Genomic DNA, 12,018 nt, shown 5'->3' on the forward strand with positions numbered 1-12,018 from the left:
GCACTGTGCAATTTCAGTGAAATTCAGAACAATGAATTGCCAAAGCTGTCAGCAACACTCACTTTGTAACAGCTATTGTAAAATTCAGTGCCAGGTAGGAAGCATGACTTCATAACAATCCAAACACTAAGCCATTTTGCAGATTACCTCCTTCCACATGTTATTCTTGCAGTGCATTTTGTCACTGTGTTATGACTCCATTAATAAGCAGGGGTGGGAAAAGCTGACAGTATAGAAACACTCTCTACCAGTTAATTAAAAAAAAATATATTTTTATTTAAATTGAGAATATGGCAATCATTAATAACCATGAGATTTTCACCCTTTCATTAGCTTTCACTATGCATTCAAGGGATTTTCCATTCTTTTCCCCTTCTTTTCAGCCTAGGGCAGGACTGAAGAGCTTTTAATCTTCTGAAGGTCTGCTTTTAACCATATGCAAAAGTGCCGTTTTTTCAGGTTACTCAGTCAGCATCACTAACAGATTCTTCTCCTATTTAAATGCACAGATCTTACACTGCCTCTCCCAAAGTCAGAGCTCAACTTTCAATATATCAAATATGTATGATGGAAATTAGCCATTATCATCTATTGGAGCCTTACACTCATTATGAAAAAAAACAGTGAGATAATAAACTGTTCTGAAGAGGAACACTAATTACAAAATATTGTTTTTTAAGCCTGAGTATTTACATATAAAACTAAAATAACTGCCTATCACAGAATCATTTAAATGAGAAATGACACATAAGATCACTGTGTCCAACTGTTAACCTCACATTGCCAAGTTCACCACTAAACCCTGTCCCAAAGTGCCATATCCACATGTGAACACTTCCAGGGATTATGATTCCAGAGCTTTACTGGGCAGCCTGTCCCAATGCTTGACAACCCTTTTCATCAATAACCATTTTCAAGTATCTAATCTCTCCTGATGCAACTTGAGCCCATTGCTTCTAGTCCTGTCATTTGTTACTTGGAAAAACAGACTGACAGTCACCATGCTACACTCAGGTATTTGTAGAGAGCGATAATGTCTCTCCTCCAGACTGCACACCCCCCACTCCCTTAGCTGCTCCTCACAGGATTTGTGCTCCAGACCCTTCACCAGCTCCACTGCCCTTCTCTGGACTCGCTCCAACACCTCAAGGTACTTCCTTTTGTGGGGGTCCCAAAAATGAAAACACAGGATTTGAGGTGTGGCCTCACCAGTACTGAACATAGGAGCCAATCCCTGCCCTGGTCCTGCTGGCCACACCATTGCTGATCCAGCCCAGGATGCCATTGGCCTTCTTGGCCACCTGGGCACTGCTGGCTCATGTCCAGCCACTGTCACCAGCACCCCCAGGGCCTTTCCAGCCCCTCTGCCCCAGCCTGTGGAGCTGCCTGGGGTTGCTGTGACCCAAGGGCAGGACCAGCACTGGCCTTGTTGTACCTCACACCATTGGCCTCAGGCCATGATCCAGCCTGCCCAGACCCCTCTGCAGAGCCTTCTTCCCTCCAGCAGATCAGCACTCCCACCCAGTTTGGTGTTATCTCTGAACTTACTGAGGGTGCACTCAATGCCCTCACCAGATCATCAATGCCCCAGTGCTGAGCCCTGGGGAACAGCACAGGTGACCAGCTACCAGCAGGATGTAATTCCATAAACTGCACTCTCTGGTCTTTACTATCCAGACAATATTTTACCCAGAAAACAGTGTACCTGTCCAAGCCCTGAGCAGCTGGTTTCTCCGGAAGAATGCTGTGGGAAATGGCCAAAGGCTTTTTAAAAATATATGCAGAAAATATACAGAGTCTTTCCTTTTTCCACTAAGTGTGTCACCTTGTCATAGAAGGAGATTGGGTTGGTAAAGCAGGACCTGCCTTTCACAAATCCATGCTGGATAGGTGATGAACTTAGGATAACCTGTTCTATGACCTTCCCTGGCACCAAGGACTGACTGACCATAGCCTGTTCTGTGGATCCTCCTTCCACCCCTTCTTGTGTCAACCCCCAGCCAAATGGGACCTCCCCAGTTAGCCAGGACTGCTGATACATGATGCAAAGAAGCTTGGTGAGCACTTCCAGCAGCTTCCTCAGTACACTTGCATAGATCCCATCTGGACCCACACACTTGTGTGTAAGTGGTATAGCAAGTTACTATCTGCCCTGGGATTATGGGAATTTCATTCTGCTTTCATTTTACTTCATTCTGAAGAACAGAAGGCACTTAAGTATCTCAGCTTTTTTCTCTTCCTTTGTCACTGTTTGGCTCTACATCCGATAAAAGGATGGAGATTCTCCTTAGACCACCTTTTGAAGTCAATTTATTTATAAGTCAAAGTATTTATAAAACCAGTTTGTATTGTATTTTATGGCAGTACTTTGGCTGTTACAGTTTTCTCTTTGAATATCCTCATGGAATCTTTATGGTCCTTTTGAGTTTCCTGCTCCTCATCCCAAATTTTTTAATTCTTTCTTTTTATTCCTGACTTCATCAAAGCTGGTCTTCTTTCCCAGCAGCCCATCTTTCTGCTCATATCATATTTTATTTGACTGCCAAAAATCACAGGAGGATGCAGATGGCATCCTTGGGCACAGGGTCATTAGATGAACTGAGACATCAAGTCCTTTCTTTTGGCACTGTCCAGTGGGGAAGGGATATCCTATATCCTGTGGAAGGCCAGATATGGCATAGTATTATCTGACTCATTTCACTGTAAGACTTACACATGGGTGAGGAACAGAAAACACAAAAGAATAAGTCATAGGCAGCAATGTAGATCCTTGTTGCTCTCCATGCACAGTGAGCTTCTGTGCCGACAGCTCAGTGTTGGCATCAGCAGACACTGGCATCACTCCAGGCTACCTCCTCATTTCATCACTTCAGGATGGGTTTTCCCTTAAAAGTGAGTTGAATGTGTATTTTGACAGCACCTAGAAAAAGCAAGCGCAAACAGTGCACCTACTGAGTAAGCCACTATGCAATCCTTGCCCTGAAGAGCTGATAATTACAATCCAAGAGGCTTTATTATGAGGATTATAATTACTGTATTTTTGTAAAGTTTTAAAAAAAGTTCTGAGTTTCCCAGAAGAACTAAAAAACCTTTAAAGATTCAACTTGCATATATTCTAATGGCTAAAATAAATGAAAGAAAAACTACGTTTATTATTTGCAAAATAGTATCAACTGGTGGGGGGGGGGGGGGGACAAGGGGACGACTGTCAACAGCTTCTTTTTAACTCAACCATAGACATGTTGTTAACCACTGTCTAGTTTTCAACATATCTGTCTTTTTCCAATTGCCTGGTAAGTGTTTTGGGAACTAAAGAGAGAGGTCTAAAATATATACTAGTTAAAATGAATGGCAAGCATTATTTTACAGCTCCATGAACAAGCACTCTAAAAAAGACTGGTACTGTCTGGGGATATCATGTTTGCCATTATGTTACATAGTCAGTAATGAAATAAGGGAATTCATTGCTGTCAGGAATGAGCCTGATAATATTGTAAAGTTTTGCTGAATGTTTAAATTGTTCACTTCATTGCTGCAGATATTGAGAATGTGGAAAGCAATGTAGAGAATGACCCTTCATATTTTTATTCCACATGTTTGAAGATTTTGTGGTATTAGGTCACATCCTGTCAGGTCACTCTTAATAAATAGAATGCAAAATGTCCAAACACTGCAGTACTTTTTAACTTGGTAATAGGAGCACTGCTTAGGATGAAAATCTACCTGAGCTGAAAGCCCCTTTACATATCTCAGTCTTCAAGGTAATGAGTGAGAAAGGGAAGTGTTCCTCTTCCTTCTGTTTCTCTGTAGATTTTCTTTTGGGCAGAAGAAGGTTGAGAGCGAGGAAAATCTTTTGTTTCCACATCCAGTGGTAAAGCAGAATTAGGATCTTCTGGATGTGTCTCAGGCATGGAGCAGACTGCACCTTGACTTTCATCAGTTTCCCCCTAAGCCCTTAGGCATGGAGAGAACTAACTCGTGCCTGCAGTAAGGACATACAGCTATTTTGCCGGGGTTTGTCTTTGCAGTCTTTGTGTCTGCTTTTAGTGCCAGGCTTTTATAGAATAGAAACAGCCAGACCTGTTCTCCACCAGCTCCACTCAGACAAATCTTCCACAAGAGGGTATCTGTAACTCCCATTAAGGCCAAAAGAAGTTAGTTTATTCCAGCAGGGACAGCCTTGCCTGTAGTTCATCCAGAGGTCCGACACACTGGGGCAGCCTCCTGCTGCTCTGCCCAGCATAGGAGGCTGGCAGGAACAAGGCTACTTTTTTTGCAGGGAGTCGGAAGCCAAATACCAGGAATTTTATCTCTTTGGATCAGGTTTTTACCTAAACCACCTAATTACTTTTCATAAATCCTTCATATCTTAATACAATACTTCATTGTATTCTCCTATCACCATACTGAATATTTAATTACATATTAATTATATATTTAAATATATTTTTTCTATATAAGTAGAGGTAAATTAATCTTATTTCAATTATTTTTTTGTGTACACCACAATATGCATGCTATAAAAATTCCCTATCTTTCATCAGGTCAGGAAAGGTAATACTCTTATGACTCCATCCTAGAAAAACCAGATCAACCAGCTTTTCTGCTAATGTCTCAACAAGCCCAAACACAGTGGGCAAAATGAAGTCCAGCATTTTCTTTATTTCAAATCCCTGGGACCACAGATGGGTAGGTAGGTAGAAGAGTATTTGTCTTCATTTTGCAGAAAATGCTCAGCAATAAGGCTAGTGTTTAAGTTGCCAGCATCAATTGATATGTTGAATTAAATATTCAGAATTAACCTTTGCAACCCTAGGAATATACCTTTCACTGAGCAAATATTTGTGAAACATTTAGACTTTCTTAATTCCCACAACCTAGTTAATACTCCTAGTTAATTTGCCATCCAACCCAGTGACGTTAGCTAATATATTGAGTAGCTGTAACAACCAAGCTAATATACTGAGTAGCTGTAGGGAGCTAAAATCCAGGTACTGCTGCTCCCGCCTTTCGCCTTTTATACTGTTGTGCAAAATTATATTTCTTGACTCTTAAAAGAATATACAGAAGTAAGATCATATTGTTTCAATGTAAAATTATTAAACATAGTATAAAAAAGGTTTACTTGGTATCATAGCAGGGGTCCCCATCAGGTATTAATTAGCACAGACATCATGATTGCAGAAGGCTGATCAATTGCTTTATTGTATTGTACTGTACTGTACTATTAAGAAGCACACTTCACCCTTCCAGACAGTCCAAACAGACAGACCAGATTGGTTAATTGAAATCCAAACACGATCACCCTTGGCCAATTAAGAAATCACCCTTTGGTAAACAAATCTCCATAACATATTCCACATCTGCACAACATTAAGTGCAACAAGTGAAGATAAGAATTGTTTCTCATTCTTTTCTCTGAGCTGTCTTATAGCTTCTCACAGCTTCTCAGGAAAATCCTGGGAAAGCTATCTCTCTCTGTTCAGAGGATATATGATTACCATAACTTGGATTTAGCAAAGGAAGCAGGTGGGTATGAGTTCATCAGGGACTTTTCCCCAGCAGTGAGGAAAACTGGCAGGAGATCTCTGACCTCACCCTGCTGCAGCAAGACTTGGCTGGGAGAGAGTAAGAAAAAAGGAAAAACAGCTCCTCACTCATTGAGAGCCAGAATTGTGAGCTTAGTTGCCTTGAGCACAGCAGAAATAGTGCCAGGAAATAGGACAAGAAGCCATGGGCAGAAACTTATGCACAGGAAGTTCTACCTGAACATGAAGAAGAACTTCTTTACTGTGCAGGTGACACCGGAACAGATTTCCCAGAGAGGTTGCGGAGAATTTCACTGGAGATATTCAAGAACCATCTGAACACAATCCTGTGTCATGTGCTCCGGGATGACCTTGCTGGAGCAGGGAAGTTGGACAACATGACCCACTGGGGTCCCTTTCAACCTGACCCATTCTGTGATTCTGTGAGAAAGAGGGTCTCGGAAGCAACTGTGCCTGCCCAGTTGCAGCGAAGCCCAGACTTGCAGTGGATACTGAACTGGAACTGAACTAGAACCTTGGCAGAAGCAGGGATGTGAAGTCTCTGTAACAGACCCTAGCTTGCGCCAAGTATACCACTACCTGAGAAATGGATCAGGCCATCAAAAAACCAAGATTATCTCTCACAAGAAGCTGATGAAGACAGGCTCTCACTGAATGCTCTTTATGCCTGCATCTTGGGGTGAAGCATCTCATTTCACATAGTCACCTAGCAACCAAAGTAGTGAAAATTGCCGGGGACTGGTTCAATCCAGTGCAACTGAAATAAATGCAACTGCTAGAAGAAACTATTTCATCCTTCCTAAAGGAATTAACTTCTTGCTCCTTGTACTGGGGACTGATTAGCAATCCAAGTTCTGCTTCATCCCTGTGCATCCCGCAAAAACATGTAACAGTTTTAGACAGAAAGAGGAGAAAATGAAAATGTTTCCTGATTTTGCACCTTGCAGCAATAGCCCCACATTTGTGGCTGGCTCCAGTACTGCTGTGCTGTGCTCAGGTGATCAGGGTAGGGCTGCTGGTGTGCGTTCACTTCTCCCTGCCACCCCAAAGGACGTCAATGCAGAACCAGGGACAATGTAGCATCCAGATGTATGGCATTCCAACATGATCCTCCTGCAGCAAGGCAGATGGAAGTTTTCTGTCCTTCCCAATTCTCTGATAGTCTTCCTCTTCAGTGGTTAAAGTGACTGCTCTGCACATGCAGCAAATAACCTGCAAATCCTAACAGCCCTTTGCTTCTAAATATTAATTGACTAAGCAATTTCATTATCACCATCTAGAACATATTTCATCTAGGACATATACATGTTATGTATCCGCAGTTTAAAAGTTAGAAAAATTTCAGCTGAGTAGAAGAAAAAAAAATTCTAAGTAGGAATGATAATAATTTTTTTGTTGTTTATTAATCTTAAAAAGAAGTTATACCATTCACAATAGAATTACTTCTGGTCATAACACTAGCTTTTTTTAATACTGTGGCAAGCTTCAATTTTGGGCCAATCGATGGTATTGAATATGATAATGTGGTTTTTCCTGATTGTGCAGACAGTGGGAGGTGGGTTGAGACACTGGGAGGGGACAAGTGTGTATCCTGCCACACTGAATAAACACTGTGTGAACAGACAGGATGCCTGTGTGGAAAGCCTGTGACTCACCACAGCTGTGTTGCATCTCCTCCTCACATACTTCTTAGTACTGGGAATTTCCAAATAATTTTCAGGCATCATGGTCAACTGACACACTTTTTCCATTAAACTAATTTCTCTGTGGACACTGGGCTCTGCTTTTAAATAGACCACAATCTCACTGATAAAATAATTAGAAATAGTTCAAATCACTGCATTTTTTATTACACAATCCCTAAGTAGGACAAAAACAGCCCCCTTTCACTTTAATGATATGTTTAATGACATATGTTTTAATGACAATGATAGTAAAAATTCCCAAAAAAGTTATCTGTGAACCACTTGAATTTTAGTGAAATAGCATTTACTGGAGTTAGAGAGGGATGACATCAAAACTATTAAAAGACCATGTATACTCAAAGCAAACAGACACATCTTTTCCATGTTGGAGAACTGGGAGGTGCATGGGTTCAAACAGAGATTTCTCCTTCAGCCTTTGTAATTTGCCCATCCCAAAGCCACAACTAGCAATATCTGTTTGCAGGGAAGGTATATCACAAGGCAGCATGTACAGAGACCTGCTATCCTTCCACAGACAACTTTTTATGCAGGGAATTCTGCAAAGTTATGAAGTGCCAGCATCTCTCTCAGATGGTGATCTTTACTGCAGTCCACTGTTGTGAGTGCTTGCCCAGCCAAACCTGCAGATCCTGCCAATGCATAACACAGCTGTTCTTCCTGGAGAGCACAGAATGCCTCCAGGAGTCCTCTTCATCAGCAAATTGTGGCTTTGCTGGCACACAGAAGGAAACACAGAGAAGCGATGGAGGACATCCAAGTGTAATCTGAATGACATCCATAATGACACATGGCCATATTAAAGTTCAACCTACACCTCAGAAGAGCCTGGGAACTATGGCAAATGACCACACTATTCAAAGGAAGACTCACTGTCCTGGATACCAGCCACAAAAGTCACCATAAGCAGATGCACAGAAAATAAAAAGAGGACAAATACTAATGGTATTTCCCCAATTACTCTCTCACACAAATACTACAATCTGCTCAGGGAAATTCACCAGTTAGTTATGGTTTGTCTCTTCAGTAATCCACAAGAGTTGCATCACCTTCATGAGAATTTATGGAAACCTCTTGCATGCCCAGCATCATTTGAAAAGAACCTTCACAAGTCTCCTACATGCTGGACATCCTTTGTGCCATGATTTTTATATTTGAGCATGGTTCAGAGTGTTTGAGTGGTTGACTCCAGCCCCTAGTTGTGTGGAATAGACTGAAGTGTTGCCAGGTGCCTAGTCAGGTCTTATACAAAAGTGATTCAGTACTTTCTATCGTGCCATAAATACTGTTGGACTCTTGTCAATGCCTAAATTGTTAATGTGACCATTCTGTATGTTATGCCAAGCTGTAGAAGTTAACTTTAATCCTGTTCAACATAGCTTGCAAGAGTCATTGCTATATGTATTGCTTAACTTCCTTGATATTAATCTATTGGTATAAAACTACAATAGTCCCTGCCAAAACACACAATGCCAGAACAATAATTTCTTCTACTTGCCTTTTTTGAACTCTAACATCATGCATCCTTTAAATATCATAAACCAGGACTGTTGTCATGTGAACTGCCTGACCACTCATTGCCCTTGGACTTTTAAACCACATATCTGAAACACTGTCTCTTTTACATCAACACAGGCATCAACCAGACTGGAGAACTAATGCTGTTACAATTCTGCTTCTCTATGGATAAGTATGCCATGATTCTTAGGTAGTTACTCTGGCCTATGGGCCAACCCAAAGGGATGATATGGGATAGATAGTACAAGTCAATTTGCATTGTGAAAAAAAAAAAAACCTATGGCTTTTCAAGTATTTTTCTTTTCCCCCATCCTCTACCAGATGCCAGTTGCAATATTTCACTATTGTGATGACTAGAAATATTACAATTGTTCATATCTTATTTAGATCACTGATAAATTAGAAATGAATGTACATAATATGGATATGCTGACATACCAACTAAATAAGCAGGTCATCTTCATGATCAGAGGTTAATAAATGCATGATTCTGTTACAATTTTCACAAATGATTAGGAGATGTGGCCAAAATGTTGTATTTCATACATGCAACTTAAAGGGCAATTCAAACTAGCAGCTATCCTAAACTTCCAAAGGCTGCAGAATAAAAATGGGGAAATAACCAGATACAGTACAAACCTTAGACTCATTCCATTTTAGAACATGATATTGTGATTGAATAAATCATATTTTCCTAAAAGTTACGACTTTTAATTTATTACAAGTATCAAATTTCAAGGATGAGTAAGAGACGGGTCCTAAAAATGGAAAGTTGACCTAGCAACTACATAGAGAAAAACTGTTTAGAGTAGGAGAGTTTTCAGATTTAGGAATTTTGTCCTAAAGCCCTCCTTTATTTTACAATGTTAATTTTTACATCAGTTAGCCCCATCATGAATGAATGTCACATGTTAATCTGTCCAACTGAACTAGGATCTTGTCACAGAGATCTTCCCATGAAGCTCTCAGAATTAATTTCTATTTTGCTCTTTGAAAGTACCATTTGGAATCTAAAAAGACTAGACAGATCCCAGCATTAGCAAGTGCTTAATCAGTGTGCAAAGGATTTCATTTTTGCCATTAAATGGATGCTGACTCTTGGCATTCATTCACAACTGAGAACAGCATTACTGCTTGGGCAAACTCTAAGTTCAAGGAATCATCAACAATTCTCAGAGTTCATCAATCCCCACAGCTGTCTCATGACTTATCTACACTGTGATAATTACATATTGTCAACAAAACTGAGGCAATTGAAACCAACATCATCTGAAACTGACACGTGCAGAAAGCACTGACCAAATCACAGCTCACATTGTATTTGCTGTTCACTTCAGCAGTAAAGCACCACCTGCCTTTTATTGACTATGGCTTAGATTAAAGCAAGTTTACCATTTTAACTTTGTGTAGGTTTCATGAGACTCTTCTGAGGAAGACTGTTCTTCCTTTCACAAAACTTCTCAGCCTATCCCTGCTTCTCCACATACATTTTTCTTCTCTGTGGATTTGCTGGAGATTTATTTAAATGCTGCACAGTATGTTTTAGTTCTGGCAAGCAGATAAAGGGGTCTTGAGAGGGAAAGACAAAAAAGCATCACCAAGTCATTACTCATAAATCACCACTTTTTCCCTTGATTTGTGAATTTCTTTTCCACAGGCATCCCCTACAGATGAGTCAGAAGGAGTCAAAAATACTGAGAACTGTGATGTGAGGAGTAGTAAGAGGGGCAGCAGAACAACACTCAAAAATATACTTCCAGTAAAATGAGAAATATTAAATGGCTGGTGGAAGTAGATGCATGAGGTACCGCTCTTTGAAGGTCACCAGGTTCAATGTCACTCTCTTCATGCTCTTTATCTCAGACTCAAAAGGCAATTATTCCCAGCATTCACCAAACATTGTGGTTTGCGATTGGCATTTTACCCACACCTGTGGTCTAGCTCTTCAAAGTAGGTACAAATCCCATGGGGCTCCTCAGAGGTCTACTGCTACTCTGAAATCTAGTTGGTGGTGGTTTTCCTCGGTGCTCCACCTGGTGCTTCTCCCTCTGGGCTCCTAGTCTTTACTTTGATTAGGAAAACTGATGTCATCTGTGTGGTGGGGAAGCAAGAATACAGGGGGGCTGAACAAGTTTCTCTCCCAAATGGTAAAGATAGATTCCGCCTTGTTGCCTGACTCACAATTGCTCAGTAATGATCTGAAATGTTCCTAGCCAGAATCAGATTATCAGATTAGACAGGATCTTGAAAGCATTTTTTTTTTTTTTAACAGAAGTGCATGTCTGTGAAACCACCAAGGGTGAATCACAAGGTAGAACATGACACCAAATCTTACTGTATTCAGATTCTAAACAAAAAGTAAGACCACTGAGGTCAGTACAATAAAGGACTGGGATTTGATTCAGCTAGAAACATTGCTGTAGAGTCACTAATGATTGTGCTGGAGGCATTACTTCTGTGCTCAAGGCATCACCTAATTCTCCTGTCAAGATGAACTAGACATACCTACATCATTCTTGTTTGTCTAAACTTTAAAAGTGCCAATGATGGATGTCCTACAGATTCTCTAGAAAATGTGCACTCAGGAAAACTGGTGCTGATTGTTAAAACATTTTTCCTAATATCTAGCTCTGCCAAAACTTTAGTCGACTCAGTGAACATTGAAAATATACTGCAGCCCTGGACATATTTTAGGTATGTCATCAAGTCTCTCCAAATCTTCTTTAGACTAAACAAAGTGTTTAGAACACAAACGTTCTTCAGGTTTTCCAGTTATTTACAACATCTCTGGACTTTAGGTTTTCTTTAGGGAAGATTTTGATGGAGTAAAGAATATCCAACAAATAATACATTGGTGCTCAATGGAACAGCAAACAAACTACATAGAAATATGTTACATACAACAACTTCTTTGATGCACAACATTGTGGGAACACAGTATGTTTGTGATTCACTATGTAATGATTCATATTACCTGAAGAGGCATTGTTATTTTATACACTCCACCCTGTATTCCTTCCAGCATAGAGGTACAAACAAGACAAGAATTGTAATAAACCCATACTGAAAATAAATTTCAATTCCCTTCAAGACAATTTTACAAACTCAGCCTAAACTAGTGGCTGTACTGCTGAGTTTTGAGCAATCTGCACATCCTTTTCTCTGTATTCTATCTATACAGAGAGAGTTCTTGCCCAGTTTTCAATAGCAGCAGGATCAGAACTAGCTAAATAGTGGTGTTTCAAGTG

This window comes from Lonchura striata, chromosome Z (genome assembly GCF_050655825.1).
Source record: "Lonchura striata isolate lonStrDom1 chromosome Z, ASM5065582v1, whole genome shotgun sequence".
In the NCBI taxonomy this organism is placed as follows: domain Eukaryota; kingdom Metazoa; phylum Chordata; class Aves; order Passeriformes; family Estrildidae; genus Lonchura; species Lonchura striata.